The sequence below is a fragment of the Vespula pensylvanica genome, chromosome 7, assembly GCF_014466175.1.
Source record: "Vespula pensylvanica isolate Volc-1 chromosome 7, ASM1446617v1, whole genome shotgun sequence".
In the NCBI taxonomy this organism is placed as follows: domain Eukaryota; kingdom Metazoa; phylum Arthropoda; class Insecta; order Hymenoptera; family Vespidae; genus Vespula; species Vespula pensylvanica.
In genome coordinates, this window is record NC_057691.1 from 8,325,295 (window position 1) to 8,343,469 (window position 18,175).

Genomic DNA, 18,175 nt, shown 5'->3' on the forward strand with positions numbered 1-18,175 from the left:
CTTCCATTTATCGAGCTGAGTCAGCCGCGAGATCATTTATCCAATGGTACACGAGTTTTTTCTTCGGTTATCGAAGAAAGAAATTTTATGACGCGAATCGAATTCGTACGGCATAGAATTTAATTTCAAACAAATTACGAAAGGAACTAGCTACACTAAAAGGGTGTGTTTTCTTTTTTTTATGACGCGACTACCAGTGGAAAATTTTAAACGCCGAATGGTAGGTAATCTCGAAAGGATCTATCCATTTTCTTCTTTTCATGATAAAAGTAACGAAGGCAAGAATATCGATGAAGATTGCTGCGAGTTATATGTATGTGTACGTGTGCTGCATGGAACTTTCCTCAGACAATTTTCGTCCGACGAAAAAGGAAGAGGAATCGTGTGAATGTGTACGTGTTCGCGCGCACGTGTTTGTGATAAGGCTTTATGCCAGATTCCAATCGATGTTTCCTACGATTACTTACTATTACTTCGCCGTGATTAAAGTGGGTAGATATCAGAATGCGTTGAAAGATTTTTGCGATTCGTGCATCGAATGTTTGCGCTTTTCCGGAGGATGAGAGATCGTGAATCGGAACGTTTGGTGAAGTTAAATCGATCGTAAGGGAACGTGCGTAATGTTCGCGATGCGACTAAACAAGGAACTGACTGTGGAATTTACCAAAATTATCTGTCGGATAGCGAAGTTTAACATACGTTCCTGTTTGTTTAACTTCCCTTCTTCTACTATTTTCAAAATGGGATTTCTTTTCTCGAAAGAATATATATTGCTAGGACGACGTTTAATACGTTACGGTCTTGGCGTCCGTTCGTTTTAATTTTCACTATAATGGAGATATTTTTGGAAAAGAAACATAAATTTTCCAGCAACGTATTTATGAGTTTATTAATGTATTTATGAGCAAGTATCTTGACGAATAGACGAATTAAAATAATATTTCGATCGCAGTTCGAAACCAAAGTATTTAATGGATCCATTAACATTTTTGTCGGCGAGAAGCCAAATCTTCGAGTACAATTCCATTAATTAAGAGACAGTGTCGTTTCACTGGACACGATTTTGACGCAGTCGTTGTTTTTATCGCGTAGAAATTTCGTATCTTTGAATTATATATATATATAATAGCAACATCAATTAATGCATCAATTACATTAATGAACTTCCCCATTTCTTTTCCTTCTCGAATAATAGGAGCAAGAAAATACTTCAATGGCGTGTCATTTCTTTTGCGATTTTATACGTATATAAACAGATATACGAGCATAGTAGATACTTGTTCGATAGAAAAGTGAAAAATGATTTATATTTAAGATAGTTAAATCGTCAGAGTGTAATATTTTTTCGGGATAAAAGAGAAGTCGAGAAAAAAAAAATAGATGAAAAAGAAACGGAAAGGAATGATAGGTAAGAGGAAAAATCGTAGGACATGGAATACCTACAATATTCTGGCTTTCGAGGGTGCGCTCGTTCAAGATCGTGTAATGCAATCTGAGTGTAAATCGCGGAAGTGTGCCGCGAAATACGAACGACTATTCGCCGGTGTAGTTCACGTATGTAGACTAAAGTGGCAGCATTCCAAATCTCACGACTCCGTGGGATAAACATTTTCGCTTGAGACAACCGTTTCTCTGCCGTTTTGGATCATCCCTCCAATCGCTTGTGATATTATCGCGTCAACGAGCGGGCGGTTATTGTAATCCCGAGATACAGTGATTTTACGATCAGTAAGATTGCAGTGGGATAATATAAATTTTGTTTTTATAACGTGACCGCTCTCGCGTAAAGTATTTGAAGTATTAATACCACTTTGTTGAGACGATTTCATTTCAAATCTCATTTTACGAACAAAACTTTAATCAGAATGTACGTACAACTCGACGTTTCCGCAAACATTTTACAAAGAGAAACGTGGAAATATTATCAGCAAGTAGGACGTCCAGTCGCCGCGAGCTAAATCTACCAGCGTCTACGATGTGTAATGGCTAATTTAACTTTATAAGACGCGATGTATATTCATTTCTCGATGTTCCTACCATGGAATTGTCATCGACGTTGTTCTTCATTTCATCTTTCGCTTTCTTTCTCTTTCTTTCTCTTTCTCTCTTTTTCTTTCGTTATCCGCGCTCTTCGAGAAAAGGTAAGAACATCTCCTCCTTCGGAAGAAAAGTTCACGAAGGGCTAAGTACATCTAACTAAGAAGAAGAAACTCGAGGGTACCAAAAGCTTTTCATGATACTAATCGCGCAAAGTGGATGTAATCGGGAAAGTTTTTGAACGATTCTCGTTTTCCTCTATCTCGCTTTTTCTCTTTCTCTTTTTCGCTATCTCTATCTATCTGTCCTTTCCTTCTTCTCTCGCTCTCTCCCTCCCTTTATCTCTCTCTCTCTCTCTCTCTCGTTCTCTCGTTCTCTCCTTTCTTTTCTATCCTACTCGACACATCCGCTTATCGAACGTGGGAACGCGAGCCGATGCGAGTAACTAATGGAATTATACGATGGGCTCGACGTTGAAGTACCGGTAGTAGACTTAGTAGTACGGATACAGTATCTACCAGTCGCCAAGTACGATCCGGTCAAAGTTTTCGACATGTCTGATGAAAATGCCGAATCCCTGTCGGATTCGACTCGTCCGTAGGATTTCGAAGCCGTTACATTACCCATGATGACGTTTTCGATAAGCGAACGATTCGATATCATCAAAAGAAAAGGGATGATAGGAAATTGCTCGAGAGAATTCGATCAATTTTAATAAGTCTCCGATATCGTTCGGAAAAATTTTCTAATTATTCCAATTTTCTCATCGGAACGTGCAGTTTTTTGCTCAGGCGTTAATTAAGCATATTGATTAATGCTCTAATAAATCGAACGTTAAAGAATTTGCTGAATGTTTATATGCTATAAAAAATCGTGCGCTCGCTCGCTCGCTCGCTCGCTCGCTCGCTCGCTTTCCATATGCTTAATCCCACGATTTATGGGATTAATTATAGTTAATTAATGGCAAGATTATTACCAGATATTAAAACGACAAAAGGAAGGATACAAATCGTCGGAGTTGATAAATTTCACGATTATCCAAGGGAAGCATAAATAACGCTACCGATGCGGGAAAGTTCCTTCGAGATATCCGAGTAACGTATCTCGCTATGCAGCGTAGCATCGATACGTTTTTAAGAAGAAGAAAAAGTATCCTAAGGCGGTCGTAATGGGCATCGGTGAGAGTCGAAAATAGAGGGAAACGATGGAAGAAGGTGTCTGCACGCGCGGTCGAGCTGTGGTAGGCCAACGAGACCAAGCACGGACCATCCCGTGTTTCTCACCCTCTCTCTTTCCATTTCTTTCCCTCTGTCTTTCTTTCTATTGCTTGCTCGAGGTCGAAACGGAGCGAGACGTTGATGAGAAGGACGGGATGAAGCGAGGGTAGGAAAGAAGAAGACGGAAAATACTCTCGAATGAAACGAAGAGAGCATTACTCGAGCGAGAGAGGGAGAGCGCGATAAGGGAAGGAAACGGAGCAGTCGTAGACAACGACGGACGTGTTCATCTTGCGTTGAGTTACTACCTGCCATAGTAATTACGCTTTCTCGTTTTGCACGAGAAAAGACTCACCCTATACGCTTTACGTTCGACGCTGAGAGATCTTACCAGTTTTAACGTCAACCTGGAATGAGAATGCTTAAAGGAAGAATAAAATTCTTCCGCTTGAGTTACCAACAGCTCCGCGTTAAATGTTAACGTCCAACGAGCCGTAGAAGGAGAAAACGCTTTTTGGACTTTCTTTTTTCACTAAGGCTCTTCATCCGTTTCTTTCGTCGATAATTTATAGGTATTTTCGAAGGACATTTTCAAACAATAATTACTAGCAATTACCGACCTAATAGTTCCAATGATTTGTGAAGGCGCGTTAGTTATGGTCGTTCACGAGGCTCGCCATTCTTAGGTACTCGAAAGGCAGGATATTTCGAAATGCTTTAGCACGCTTCGACACTCGAACTCGAAATAGGTATAGGTATATTACCTACGTATATATAAAGGACATAATAAGTCAAGGCAGTCTGGTGTATTTACGAATACTCATCGCCGATGATATATATCGTCAATAAAAGAATTCAATGGAATTTATCTTTTACGACGAGTTCAACACAATAGAGGCAAAGTACGAGGCGAGAAAAATCAGTTGGTGCTGGTGGCCCGTTCCGTCTCTTTCTTTCTCTCTTTCCGTCTTTATACTTGTCCTTGAATCCTACGCAGACGTAAAATCAGTGATCGAGCGATCGTAAAACTTGTACTTATTGCAATTCTCTACTTTCGCTTTTACGGCACGACAGTCGGATTACGGAGGTGCTCTTGGCCGCCGTAAAGCTGGTAATAATCGTAATTTACATCCGTTCCATAACCGATGATTTAGAGGACTTAACATTATCATAAGCCACGAATAAGTATTACCGGTAAAGAAATAAGCGGACTGATCACAGGTGCCACCTGCTTTCGAGTCGCATCGGGAAAATTACGAATTCGACGTTACGTTCTCGTTGCGTATCGGAACGAACGTTACGCGTCTGCCTTTCAAATTCTTAAAATCCAATTTTAGCTCCGTCTCGTTCTCGCACGCGGTACAATTTTGGGCCGTGAGCTCTCGTGAAATAATTTCTCGCAGGAAAGGGTGCACGTTTTTATGGAGACTCTTGATGCTCGATATATAAAAGCTTATATCCTTTCCGCTAAATATTTTGTCGGGCGGTTTTATCCTCTTCGGTGACTCGCTCAGTCACGTTATTAAATATTCTCCGAGATCTTCAGCTTTTTTTTATGATCGTCACATTCTCGAACAACTACGTCGAGAGAGCAAAAGTAAAAATTCCACGTCTAGTCGTCTCGATCTACCTACGAATATTTGCGTAGGGTGAAGTTTCGAACGTACGGCAGTCGAATGATACTTGATACTACGCGAATGACTGCGGAATTAAATGGAACTTTTTATTCGAGACGAATGGAAAGAGTTAATAACCAAGAACGAACAGAAGGTCGTAGAACGCGAAAATGGACTCGCCTGGACGGAGTATTCTATCAATTTGTTACGTTAGTTCCGTCGAATCCCAGGAGTACTGTCACATACTCATCGATCATGCTTATCGATCGTGTCTCTTTGCGGGCGTATAAAAATTAAACAAGAGTCAAATAACTCCGACGCTGTTATCGTGAATATTATTCAGTCGAGGCAACGCGGATAACATCGAAACTTCAATTTTATATCTTCTTTATTTTCCTATTCGATCTATCTGTTTCCTTTTATCGTTTAACTATCTGACAAGAATTTCCAGGAAAAGAAGGCAGGATATTTACATCATGACAGGAATTAAGGAGTTTATAGAAAGTTCCAAACGCGTTTATGAGTTCTAGTACTTTTTATCTCGTCGTTGAGGTAAAGTTAGAAATGCATCTACTTGCAAACACGTTCGTCTACTCTCCCTTTTCCTACTTACGTCTGGAAAAGCTTAGTTCAATTCGTTTCATTCGAGGAATGAAGGAAAAGGAAAGTTTAAATTTCCTTTTTACATTGCCATCGGTTCGAAGAATATAAAATCTTTCGTAGAGATGTATAACTACGGAGACTTATCGATCTTTGATACACAAGACAGTCAGTCGTGGTATGAGAATGAAATCGTTCGATGGTAGAAACAACGATTGGACTGGGATAAAGCCGAAGTCTAGATGGCAGTACAAAGTTCGAAGGTAATTTAGACTTTGTTAGCCAAATAAAGACGCCTATTCCGTACAACTTTGTCTTTAGCAGAAGCAAAATCGTAGTTTGTATTTGTTCGAAAGACTAGGTGAGAAACTCGGGAATCGATGCGTACAAGGATTCTCTGTGTATGGTTGTGTTTGTATCTCTCCCACTCCGTCTCTCTCGTTTCTTCTGTGATCGACCATGAGTCTACGCGAATAGAACGTTCGTTCTAGATTCGAAAACTCCCTTCGAAATAAGTGGATACGCACAGTGGCAGTGTGTCTCGAAGCAGCAAACGGTAGATTTGCATAATCAAGCCGGTTAATTGTCTGGAATCGCGCGATGCGGGTGTGTCACAGCGAAAATTATGGGAATCTCGCGAGAGCTAAGAGAAGGAAAGGAAAAGGGAAAGATAGGGGGAGGGGGAGAGGGAAAGGGGGAAGAGAGCGAGAGAGAGAGAGCGAGAGAGAGAGAGAGAGAGAGAGAGAGAGAGAATAACTAAACCGACTTGATTCGCGCATTAAGTTTATCCGTTTCTCCGCGTACGTGTTAGCAGAGAGCTTTCGGGCTTCTTTGAAATAACTACATCTAGATTGCAACATCTATCCAGCTTCGAAGTTCTCTGAAATTCGAGAGACTGTTAGGCAGGATACAGCAACCCTCTGCGAAGAAATATCTTATCCTCCGGGGTACGATATAAGAACTCGAATCGCAAATTCGTTCGTGTAAGATAAGAGCGCGAGCGGATAAACTCGTCTTCCTTATCGATGAATCCTTCTCTTAGATACACAGATAGAAACGGATAGAAGAAAGAAAGAATCTCCTTTCGTTTAACGAGCATCGATTCAAAATTTATTTTTCCCGGATCCGTCCTGATTCAGAATTGTTCATTTTCGGGAACGTATCAGACAATATCTACGTCTATGCTCGAACGAATTTACCATCCATAATTTCCAACGATAATGATTTTCATAAAGTGTAAAGTACATTAACAAATTTCATTTAATTTTCTGCGACATATTCGCGACATATTCGCGAGAAATTTGCGAGAAATTCGCGAGAAATTTGCGACGCGAATAGCACGGTTGAAAAGGGTAGTCGATAATGGATTGATAGAGTTCGACGAGTATTCTCGTCTTTTAAAAGTCCGAACGCTGAAACGAATGATAAACGTGAGCGTACGGGCCGAATTACAATCAGTATTTATCGAGCAAATAACGAGCAGTAGCGAGCCAATGTAATTCTTGCGTTATAATTAATCTCTAGGAAGGTGGAAATATTTATCATTTCGCAACGCGCGTACGCAGAGAATGCCTCATTAAAGGGGAATATTACTCGCAAACTTTTACGATGATTTCAAACGGGCATCGTATGTATTCGTGGGTAAATACATTCCGATGTGAGACCGAACGTGGGCTAAAAATATACGCTCGGAGATAATACATGTAGAAAAGGTCGAACAGTAGTTACGGTACGTCGCTTTAAAGGGTCAACATGTATCAGCGCAAAAACTCGAGAAACTGGGTCTCACTTAAAGCGAGCAACCCTCGCTCTGTTCGACCGTATCACTGAAAGACCCTCTCTCACTCGTTTCCTCCGTCTCTCCGTGCCGTTTCTACCCTACGATTCAATGAACTCCGGGGATATAATGATAATAAAAAGGCACGTTTCTTCCTTTAATTTCATTTTTTATTCCTCCCTGTCACTCCAACGGATCTTATATTTCCTTTTATAAATAAGGGTTGTTAGATAAAAGTACGAAAGACGGTGAAATAATTAATTCCCGACGAATATGGAAAAAGATTGAAAGGAAAACTCGTGCGGTAGGAAGAGGTATCGGGTTGGGAGGTAAAGGGTCGAGAAGCGCTTTGATCCAGTGTCGTATGATAAAAAGATTTTCCTTCTCTCTTCCTCTCTCTCTCTCTCTCTCTCTCTCTCTCTCTCTCTCTCTCTCTCTCTCTCTCTCTCTGTAACATCAACTTTTCAACGAATCTCACTTCTCAGCTGGAGAAAATCGTAAGAAAACGAAACGAGTCCCTGGATAGCGGTGGCGAATATGTGTGGCTGTGCCAAACGTAGGTGAAAACTCGCCGAGGAGGTGAGCGAGTTTCAGGGAGAGAAGAGAGAGAGAGAGAGAGAGAGAGAGAGAGGAAAAGGGAGATCGTTTGAACGGGCATCGAAATATTTCTGAAAGAAGCGCGTGCGGATGGAGATGACGGTGGGTCGGCTAGGAGAGGAAGAAGATCGAGATCCGGAAAGTCCTTGCAAAACCGGGTGTCTCGTGGCATCTCGTGGAGAGGTGGGCACAAAGTTGGAAGAGGAAAGGGAAGATGGGTGTCGAAGAAGCTGGCCGGGTACGCGAAGGGTCGGTGTTAGGCGGTTGGGTACGTGCGGTGCTCTAGAAAAGGATGAAAGATCGTGAAACGGTGTGAGTTGGCAAAAGGGAGGGAGGGGCGGGTAGAGGGAGAGAGAGAGGGAGAGAGGGAGAAATAGAAATAGAAGGAGAAGGTTGGAAGTATGAAGGGGGATAGAAAAAGAGAGGAGGAAGGGAATATGGAGTTGGGGAACGAAGTGGAAGGGAGAGGATAGGAGAATCAGTGGACGAGGGGTTGGAGCGCCTAGGGTCGCGCGCTCGCGCGCGCGTGGCGCGTTGGATGGTAGGTCGGAGAGGTGGGGGACCTAGGCAGAAATCAGTCGAGTCCCGGCCTCAGGTCGCGACGGGTGTTCAGTTCACAGGCGAGAGCCGTGGCGCGCGGTTCGCTCGTGTCGTAGTGTCGTCGTCGTTGTTGTCGTCGTTGTTGTCGTTATCCTTTTCGTCCTTGACGTTGTCGCGTCGTCGTCTATCGTTGTGTACTCTCTTTCTCTTTAACTACTTCGTATGATCGCACACGTTATTTTTCTCGGTTCAACGAGCTTCTCTTTTACGATCGTATCTAAAGTCGTATCTACGGGAACGACTCGGACCCTCTACGCGTTACGTCTCCTCTGCTCTTTCCTCATTCTCTCGTTAAATAAGAAAAGAAAAATTCTTTTCTTTCTTAGACGAGAGGAAAGAGAAAGAGAGAGGGAGAGAGAGGGAGAGAGTACGAAGAAGGACCAAAGTGATATTTTCCTTTTGAAAAGTTTCCACGTGTGTGATTATTAATCAAAGATTTTGATCAGTGTTTTCTTTTTTTTTTTACGTCGGACATAAAGATCAGAGTGCACGGAAACGTGTTAATTTTGTTCGATTTGTGAAGGAGATCGAAAACGATCGAAGGATTGAAACTTCGAACCGAGATAAACGGAAGAGGTTCTTGAGAGAATCTGTGTGCGAAAAAAGTGGCAACTTTGACCGATATCCGTATTCGCGTGGACGCTCTTTCGAACGGGATACGTTCGTATATCGGTTTTTCTTTTGGTGCGTGTTTTTCTTTTTTTTTTTTTGTTATTTTTCCTCCTCTCTTTCTCATTTCCTCTTTCGCGTGTGACAGTGACGATACAGTGTGTGCGGCGTAAAGTAGAGAAGCGATAAAAAAGGAAAAAGGGAGGAGATCACGAGATAGATAGAACGTGATCGGAGAAACTTTTCAACGGTGGAATTATCCGAGAAAGGAGGCTACGTAAGGAGGAGAAAGAGGAGGGAAAAGGACGAAGGAAGAAGCCGACTGTTAAAAACCGAAAGCAAGAACGCGAAAGCACTTCTTACCAAGTGGTAAGCTGCTTCTTTTTCCTCTATCTCTCTTTCCTCATCCTTTTTTTTCCTCTTCCGAGCTTTATTCTCGCAGCCAAGTTAGTCCTTTTTATTCTTTCTTTACGAACGATCGAGAGCGGAGGGCACTTGCTCCGATCTGGGTCGAACTCCCGCGATCGACCTCTGAAAAGAAAGATAGAATTCACGATGGCGAAGAGTTCGAGAGGTCCAGTCTCGTAATCTCTTTGATAATATCGGACGTCGATCGCTCTCGTGTTCGCTTCTGTCCGATGGAAGCGGATGGTCAAAGAGCCAGGGAATAGGGCGAAGGGTGAAGACTCAGGAACGACGATTGCTCGAAAGAGATGACTGTAAGACTCCATGCTGCTTTACGTTTTATCGTTCCCTTCTTTGAAACTTCTCCCTGTCCTTTACTTTTCTCACGTTTCACCGTAGATCTCTCGATGGACGAATGCGTTTTAGGTGAATAGTTTAACGTGTTCGCTGTTACAGTCAAAGGAGAGTCGATGATAGAAAGAGAGGGCGAGGGAGAAAGAGAGAGAGAACGTGTTTGCTATCCAGATATCTCGACTCGAGAAATATCGATGTCGGATAGTTCCGTGAACGTTACGTATATACGTTCGCATATCGGCATAAACGGATTTAAGAGTAATCTTGATTTATTGTCAAATAAATTTATACAAAATCGATCGATATAGCTTAAATTACACGGATTATTACACGTAGATAATTGAAGCGAAATGAGAACGAAGAGACGAATGTACGAGATGATATTTGTCTAAGAAAATGATTGATTTTTAAACTAATATCGAAAGTATTGTTTTGAAGGTTTATCGCGTTCAGGATACTCGGTTAAAATAATTTTTGTTGTTAGCGGGAAAAAAAGAGTACACACAGGCAACATTGATGGAACAAGAATCACCTTTCGTCGATCGGTCAAGGCAACTTTTGTACGTGAGTTCGTGCTATGGACCGTCGACGTCCAGTTCGTAAAAGGTAGAGAGAAGAATTTAAGAGCATTGTCGTGTCGTCTCCGCTCCAGCCGGAAATAAGAAAAGTTGAGAACGAAACTCTTTACGCGGCTCTCCGCGACGGCTCACCTTGGCCATTCGTTCCTTCTCTCTTCCTTTCTCTCTCTCTCTCTCTCTCTCTCTCTTTTTCGATGATATTCGAGAGGGTGAGAGTGCAAGGGAGTAAACCTCTGTAAATCTTGGGACGAATTCACGAGCGTATCTCCTTCGAAAGCGTCGCCGAGCGAGCCGCTAAAAAATGTGACGCGGAAATGATGCGCGATAAAGTGCTCGCCGAGATGAATCGTTCGAGGTGTAACTTTTACCACGGAGACGTCTCGCGGAAGCTATATATTCCCGTCTATGTGCGTAAATTTCTCTTATTCCCTTTACCTCATTGCGTGCGTCGGCGAGAGGGGGGACAAAGAAAAAGAGAGAAAGAGGAAGAGAGAAAGACGAAATCGGTTTCTCGCAGAGACAAGTATCCTTCCATCTTTATTGCTAGAAATGAATTCGAGCGTGCTTTTCGACTTTTGCCTGAGAATCGAAATGCATTTTGCTTTATTTTCACTCTCTCTCTCTCTCTCTCTTTTTATTTCTCCTTCTCCATTTCTCTCTTCTTCTTTTTTCTTTCCAAACTTCGAACGAGATATTTCTTCGTCACGCGCCGGAAATGAAACGCGCAGATGAGACTTCCGTGATTTTCCTCTAGCATCCTCCAACATTTTTGTAAGTCGATGAATATGGTATTTCCCTTCTCAAGAATTTTCTTTTAAAGGATGGAAAGTAAAACGAATATTTTACCTGAAATGCGAAGCGCGCCCACACTATATTTGAAAAGGAGATAATTACAATTCGCGTGTTCATGATACTGCGTGTGCGTGACAGTTCGTAATTAAACTTTTTACAAATATCGACATTACGATTGACTCGTAGAAGAAGATCAAAGACTATTTTATTTTAATTATTGATTCTCATTCTTTCCCACGAAATCTTTCTATTTTATTCTTTACATTATTTTATCAATCTGTTTGTTTACGGATAGTCTAGACTTTCTCTTCTATCTTTTATTTTCTTCGTGCAATCGTTCTTATCGCTCGTAGTCTGGTCGAATGTTGTACTAAAATTTGCCTAATCATAAACACAAATACGTCCTGTATAAATACCGACGGTTTGTGTGGATGCGTTTGTGCACAGGTTACCGCAGGGACCACTTGCGCGTGCGCTCTCGTTCTCTCTCTCTCTCTCTCTCTCTCTCTCTCTCTCTCTCTCTCTCTCTTTCCCTCTCTCCTCCCATTTCTCTCCCTTTCTTTCCGTTGGGTCATCGAAGGCCAAAAACGTACAATGGCGATATTATCGAGAGCACGATGTAATTTTTACACCGCGTCTCGTTGATTTTAGTCCTACGAGCGATACGGAAAACGTGCTAATAATCAATCATACTACGACAGTAAAGCACTTTGAAACATTTCGCTTGACTTTTAAAACGAGCGGCAACGATCGATCTTCGACGGTATCGATTTTATCGATCGATCTATTTCATCATCGGTTATGTATGAAGTAAAGTAATTAATAACAGATTTTTTGCCTTTAATTACTTTCGTTTTCATAAAATGAACAAATCTCGAAGTTGCTTCTACTTGAAAACGTGTTTGCACGATTCGACGAATAAATTAGACGAAATGTGGAGTAATAAGGGAGACACTTTCATCTATGAATTCAAGTTAGCGTTCGTAAAATTGGAACCAAAGTTTGGGAATGTCCGAGTTTGACGAAATTCGAAGGAACGAAGAATTGACGTAGAATTCTCGTCGTTTCAAAGAGAAAAGGCGAAAAGAGAAAACGGCAGATATAAACGGATACAAGACGATCTTTTCGCGAGGCCGTGTATGTCGCATCGATTTCGAAAGTTTTTGACCCGGACGTACCGAATTTCCATAACTTGAGAAATGGTTTCTTTTGTAAAGCGAGAAAAGATCGTTGTCGAGAGGAAAAGAGAGAAAGGGAGATAGGAAGAGAACCAAGAGAGATGGCGAGCGAAGATAAAAAAAACGAAGAAGCCAAGCTATACGTTACGCGCTTGTCCTACGGCAAAGATCTTTTACCGACTATCTCCTTTAAGCTTCTCGGAAGCTTTTCTTCTTCGTTTCAGCTTCGTCGTCTGGTCCAAGAAACACACCCTCTTCTTGGTCGCGTTTTCCCTCCACTTTTGTTTCTTTTTCTTTCTTTCACAAACACACCTATACACGCGCCTACACACATTTTCCTTCTCTTCCTCTTCTTCCTTTCTTTTCTTTTATTTTCTTTACATGGAAATCGTACGATGCTCGAACACTTCTCTCTCTTTCTCTCTCTCTCTCTCGCTCGCTCGCTCGCTCGCTGTCTTTCTCTTTTCCAATCCCGGCCGTCTGTTTTCCGCACGAAAACAATCCGTCGACTTTTCCACCCCTTTCTTTTCTTCTCGACTCCTTTCAAATTTTCTAGTCCGACTATTTTATGGATATTTCGACACAACGGGAGCCATTTTCTCGCGCGAGACGTTCCTTTCCTTACCGGTAGTGTTACTCGTTGACGACATTTAGATATATATATATATCTCTCGCACTCTCTTTCGGCACTGTCTTTTCTCTTCCACTCGTGCTTTTCCTGAATTCTAAACGAACCCCTCTTGAGTGAGTTTGTCTTCAGAATGGCGTGACTCGACTATAGACGAAAACGCGAGGCGCCCTTCGAAAGAAAAGTGTTGCTCGAGAAAAAGTAAGAATGATATACGAGCGAACTTGGCTTCGTTCTTTCGACCGATAACAACTCGACTTTTTACACTAATTTCTCGCGTCAAAAAGTGCTTGTTAATTAAGATAAGTTAACGTACAAGTCAATTGTATTTAAATTAAGACGCGAGCATCGTAGAAATACGTAATTTCTGCTCTCTTCATTTCTTTATTTTTTTGGTAAATTCGATTAAATCAAACTCGATAAAAAAATGTAAGAATTATTCGCGTATACTTTGTTCGGAAATTACTGCGTTTTCGATCACGCTGACAGAATTACATAATGGCGATTTTCAAAGGGGCAACGAACAGAGAGCAAGGTCTAAATAATCCAATAGATAAGGCTACAATAAAGGTCGATATCCAATAGCTACACGACCTCTCACGTCGGCGAAGAGTCTACCCACGTGAATACTAGCCGACTTCGCGAGCCACGCGATACCAATCTCTTCGGTATATTCCTCAACGAGCAAAACGCTTGTGCTTTTACGTATGAGAAAAGTCGCACGTACACGTACATAGACAAGGAGACATATCGATCTGATTTATTCGATAGTTTCACGACTTCTCTTCCCGTTCACGTTTTTCGGACCGACGCAAATTCATAATTTATTGCCAACTTTCTTACGATTCGATCGCATGTCTCGCACGATAAATTCTACGAGTTTCATTCATACACGCTCGTTAGAAGATGAGGTTTTGTCTAATTGCTTGTCAGTGAAAACGTACTTAGCTGCTCGTCACGAAAATTATGCGCTTCGATAGTGATACCGATTCCAAACGCTAGACTTTTCTTGCTCTTCTTTACGAATACGAAACTCGTAAGGAATATTATGGATTTAGCGTTTTTACTTTATAATTAAGTCGCTAACGCATCTCTTCTTTTAACACACTTATCGTGATTCGTATTTTAGTATTTTATTCCATCTCGTGCTCTCTACGAGAAGCAAAGCATATACCAACGTTGACCGTACGCTTAGAAAGTGTAAACGTCGTGCGCATCCCGATGCACTCCTACCACAAACGAATCACGTATTTCTTAGCGTTTCCGCCCACGATGCCGGTTATATTCGCGAAAGTTTTTCACCTCTGCGGGTATTCGACCCCAATGCGATACGTGCCAAGTACGGAATTCCAGTCAAAATAACGAATGCCCTCGTTCCTTCGTGTTAGAAGTACCAAAAACGGATTACGTAATGAATATACGATAAAACTTGAAAGTTCGATAAACTTTGTTCTAACATTTAATTTTCTCTTCGACCTATCATCCAGTTGGATTATATTTTTATCTTTGTTTCTCAATATTATTGGAGGACGATCTTTAAATTTTCTTTTCTTTACGATCTTAACGAGTAACGAAAGAATAAGAGAGACAAAGATGCATGTAACGGGGAAAAAGGATACTAGATACAAATCCGGATGAAAATGTTTTCACCGCAACAACGACGACCACGAGCTGACCGATGCGTAAATTAATATAATTAGTCAGCTAAAGCCTCGATAATACCAATTAGCAAAATCTAGATCGTTGGTAGAATTAACGGGCCGCTGGGTGTGACAATCCCTCCCTCTCTCTGTCTGTCTCTCTCTCTCTCTCCCCCTCTCTCTCTCTCTCTCTCTCGTTCTAGCTCGTTCCCAAAGCCCAATTATCCTAATCCGGAATAAACTCTGAAACACTTGTTCGCACCCTCGTCGAGACTGTTTAACAGGTTATATACAAATTTTGTTCAAGTATTGTAACTTGGTGGATCTTCTTCTTCGTCTTCGTTTAATATTTTATCCTTATTACGCAAAATATTAATTAGATCAAATGCGGACCAAGGTAATTATCGTGCTTGAATTTGTCGTTTCTCGATCGATCCGTAAAATCGATACGTTATGTATATTTGATTTATTCGAAATAAGAGCAAAGTGATTCGTACGATCGATTTCTCTAATTAACAGGATACAGGAGGCTTACATTTTCGAGTAGATCAAAGGCCTCAGGTTTACTAGAGGTCCTAACAATGATTGTTCGCCAAAAGAGACGCTTGATTAGATGGGCGTTAATACATGTCGATCGTTTGCTACGATTAATTCCTTGTGATTCGGCGAACGGACAATATCGTTAATTATTAAGTGGTTGGCGCGTTGTTTTAGCCTGTCGGCAACTATCGATATCTAACCCATAACTGCGTGTAAAGGACTCGATCTGTACATATTTGCGATTCAGGAGACTATGGAGAATAATCGGAATATCTTTGGTTTGAAAGCAATCGTTTGAACGATCTTATATCTTTTAATCGATTTTTTTTTTTGACTTTGATTTACTGCGTGCATATTAAAAACAAACTTTGAAAGAGGTCAGATTTCGAGTTTAATCCGATTTCGAAAGGACAGATCGTGTGTCGTTTTACGACGTTTTCAACACCTACGGTGAACGTTGATTTTGTCGACGCACTGTGAGAAAAAGGAACGAAAATACCGAACGAATGGAGAAGGAGTGTGTGTGTGAGAGAGAGAGAGAGAGAGAAAGGGAGAAGAGTACGACGAGAAGTCACGCCCACAAGCCTATGGACTTATCAAGAGACAGCAGAGTCTCGTGACGTTTGTTAATTGCCATCGGATGGCTGAGAATGCCATTCGACTTTTGGTTCTTCGTATAGGAGGGGAGACACCGGTAATGATCATCGAAAAGAATGCTAATCGATAGAGAAAACGTTGCTCGTACAGGCCTCGTGTTCGAAACGATCTATAATTTCGACTCGTAAAAGACCGAGAGAGAGAGAGAGAGAGAGAGAGAGAGAGGGCGATATAGAAATGAGCGAGTGATCACTATGGATAAAAAGAGACAAGGAGTACGAATACGTCGTTCTGGGAAGTAGGATGGACAAAGGGTGATTCGTGACGTGTAATAGAAAGGGAAAGAGAGAAAGTGAGATGGAAGAGAGGCGTACTTACAAATTACGACGGGGCAGAGTCGCGAGCAGGCTGGTGGACAAGCCGGCAATTTGGGGAGGACGACGAGATTAAGCTGCTCCCCAAAAACCATCATTTCGACGCGACGTAGGTACGCATTATCCGCGAGAAACGGCGGGAAGAAAGAAAGAGAGAGAGAGAGAGAGAGAGAGAACGTATCCCTCTCTTTGACTTGCTAATTCCGAATTGGCCCCCATGCTGGATGATTTGCTCTGCTCCTTGATGTTTGCTGCCCCTGCTCTCTAAGATTATTATCGACGCCCTCTCGTGCAAATTCCTATCGTTTCTTTCCCTAGTTCTTCTTCTCCGTTTCCGTATAAATTTCAAAACGACTAGAGCTGTGGAACTTAATTTTATTTTTCCGATTGCTTGACCTCTTTTCTCAGTGTTTCTTTTTTGTTTCGCGCGAAGAAAAACGATATTAAAATGTTTATGATAATTTATTTATTTGATATATTATTAGTCAGACCGTAATCGACTCTTTAATTTGCCTCGCGGTTTCGAAAAGTATACGCGTGTATGTAGATAACGTAGGTATATCGCGACGCTTTTACGGAAAAGAACGAAAATAATTCCCGAGTGTACAGCATTATACCTGTTGTCCGAGGGACGAGCAGAACCGACAAACGACGAAAAAGCATCCTCTTTGACTTGCTAATTTTGAATTGGTCCCGTGGCGGGTCGAATCATCCTCTTTCACACGTACCCACACACACAATCTCACGTACGATTATTATCGATGTGGTTTACGCACGAGGTGAACCAGTGTCGCGTTTCGACTTTCCCGTAGTCTCATAGAAAGAGAAAGAGATAAAAGAGGTAAAGAGGGAGAGACAGGGGGAGAGAAAAAGCGGGCGCGTGGCTTTTGTTGAGAGAAATTTTCGTCGCTGGTAAACGTATTGTGTTCTGCTTCGTTCCATCACGCCTCGCCAGTATCCATCGATTCGAGCTTTTGTCGCATGCTAAAACCCCGCGATATGAATCGAAATGATTAATTGAATATCGGTATCCTACGCCGGGTTGCGAGCGAGAGCAATCGATCTCGACATTGATGTAGCTTTTCTGTTAGCTCAGGTGGACGGAATGTAACGAAAAATAAAAATAAAAAAAAAAAAGAATACAAAAAAAAGAAAGAAAGGGTCAGACAAAAAATACATGCTCGTAAATGACTCACCGAAGTACGAAGAAGCAGAGGTTAAAGATAGCGTTGGAAGTAAGGATGCGGAGTGAGAGGTCGGTCGGGGGAGAGGGGTAAAAGTTTATGTAATGTTCGTTATTGCATCGCACCCCCGTTCGGAAGCACGTCGAGCCGTCTTGGAATTATAAAGTACCATTAAGGACGAGTTTATCCTTAAATGCGGTGCAAAAGGGCAACACTTCCGCGATTTTACCTCGAAGTTTCCTCGTTAAGTCGCTCTCGATGCTTCGCCGTTGGAACCAACGAAGGAAGCATGGAAGGAAGCAACGAAGCAACGAAGCAACGAAGGAAGGAAGGAAGGAAGGAAGGAAGGAAGGAAGGAAGGAAGTTTCGGACTCGAGGAGACGAAGGAAAAACGAAGAAGATCGATTCAACGTCTTTCAGCCATCCTCCGACTTACAATCTCGAGTTAGACGAGTTAGAAGTAAAAGGGAACAAAAAGAACGGATTACTCGAGCAAACTAAAAGAGATCGAAATACGATAAAAGTGTTCCTTTAATTTTTAAAACGACCGAACGAGTAAAATTCTCTTTCTCAAATCTTTCAGCATTGATTTTCATGATCGTTTATAGAACGATCAAATATGTTTCTCATTGGAATAAACGATAAGAGGTTTGCATCGATTTTATTATCGATACAAATTTTTGATACAACATAGAAAATTTTTTTATTACGATGTAATCGTCGTAACATCGTTTAACTGCAATGGAATTAAAGAATACTTTTGAATCAAATTGTACGCGTCGGTAGGCAGCAAAGTTTGCTTTCTGCGAGGTAGGGCTTTAAGAGCCCTACGTAAGCACCTACGAGTGGCCT

At 41.7% G+C, this 18,175-nt stretch overlaps 1 protein-coding gene across 2 annotated transcripts in view; it reads left to right on the top strand.

Moving 5' to 3' along the window:
* The first annotated feature begins 8,419 nt into the window (after positions 1 to 8,419).
* The window catches only part of LOC122630817 (MOXD1 homolog 2), a 151,353-nt gene continuing 141,597 nt past the window's right edge, over positions 8,420 to 18,175 (top strand). Inside the window, exons 1-2 of one of the 2 annotated variants that reach the window (XM_043815775.1) lie at positions 8,420 to 9,128; positions 9,202 to 9,422. The gene's annotated coding sequence lies outside the window, so the exon portion shown is untranslated. Of the gene's footprint in view, positions 9,423 to 18,175 lie in introns of both variants that reach the window. The other variant, XM_043815774.1, reaches the window with a different exon arrangement.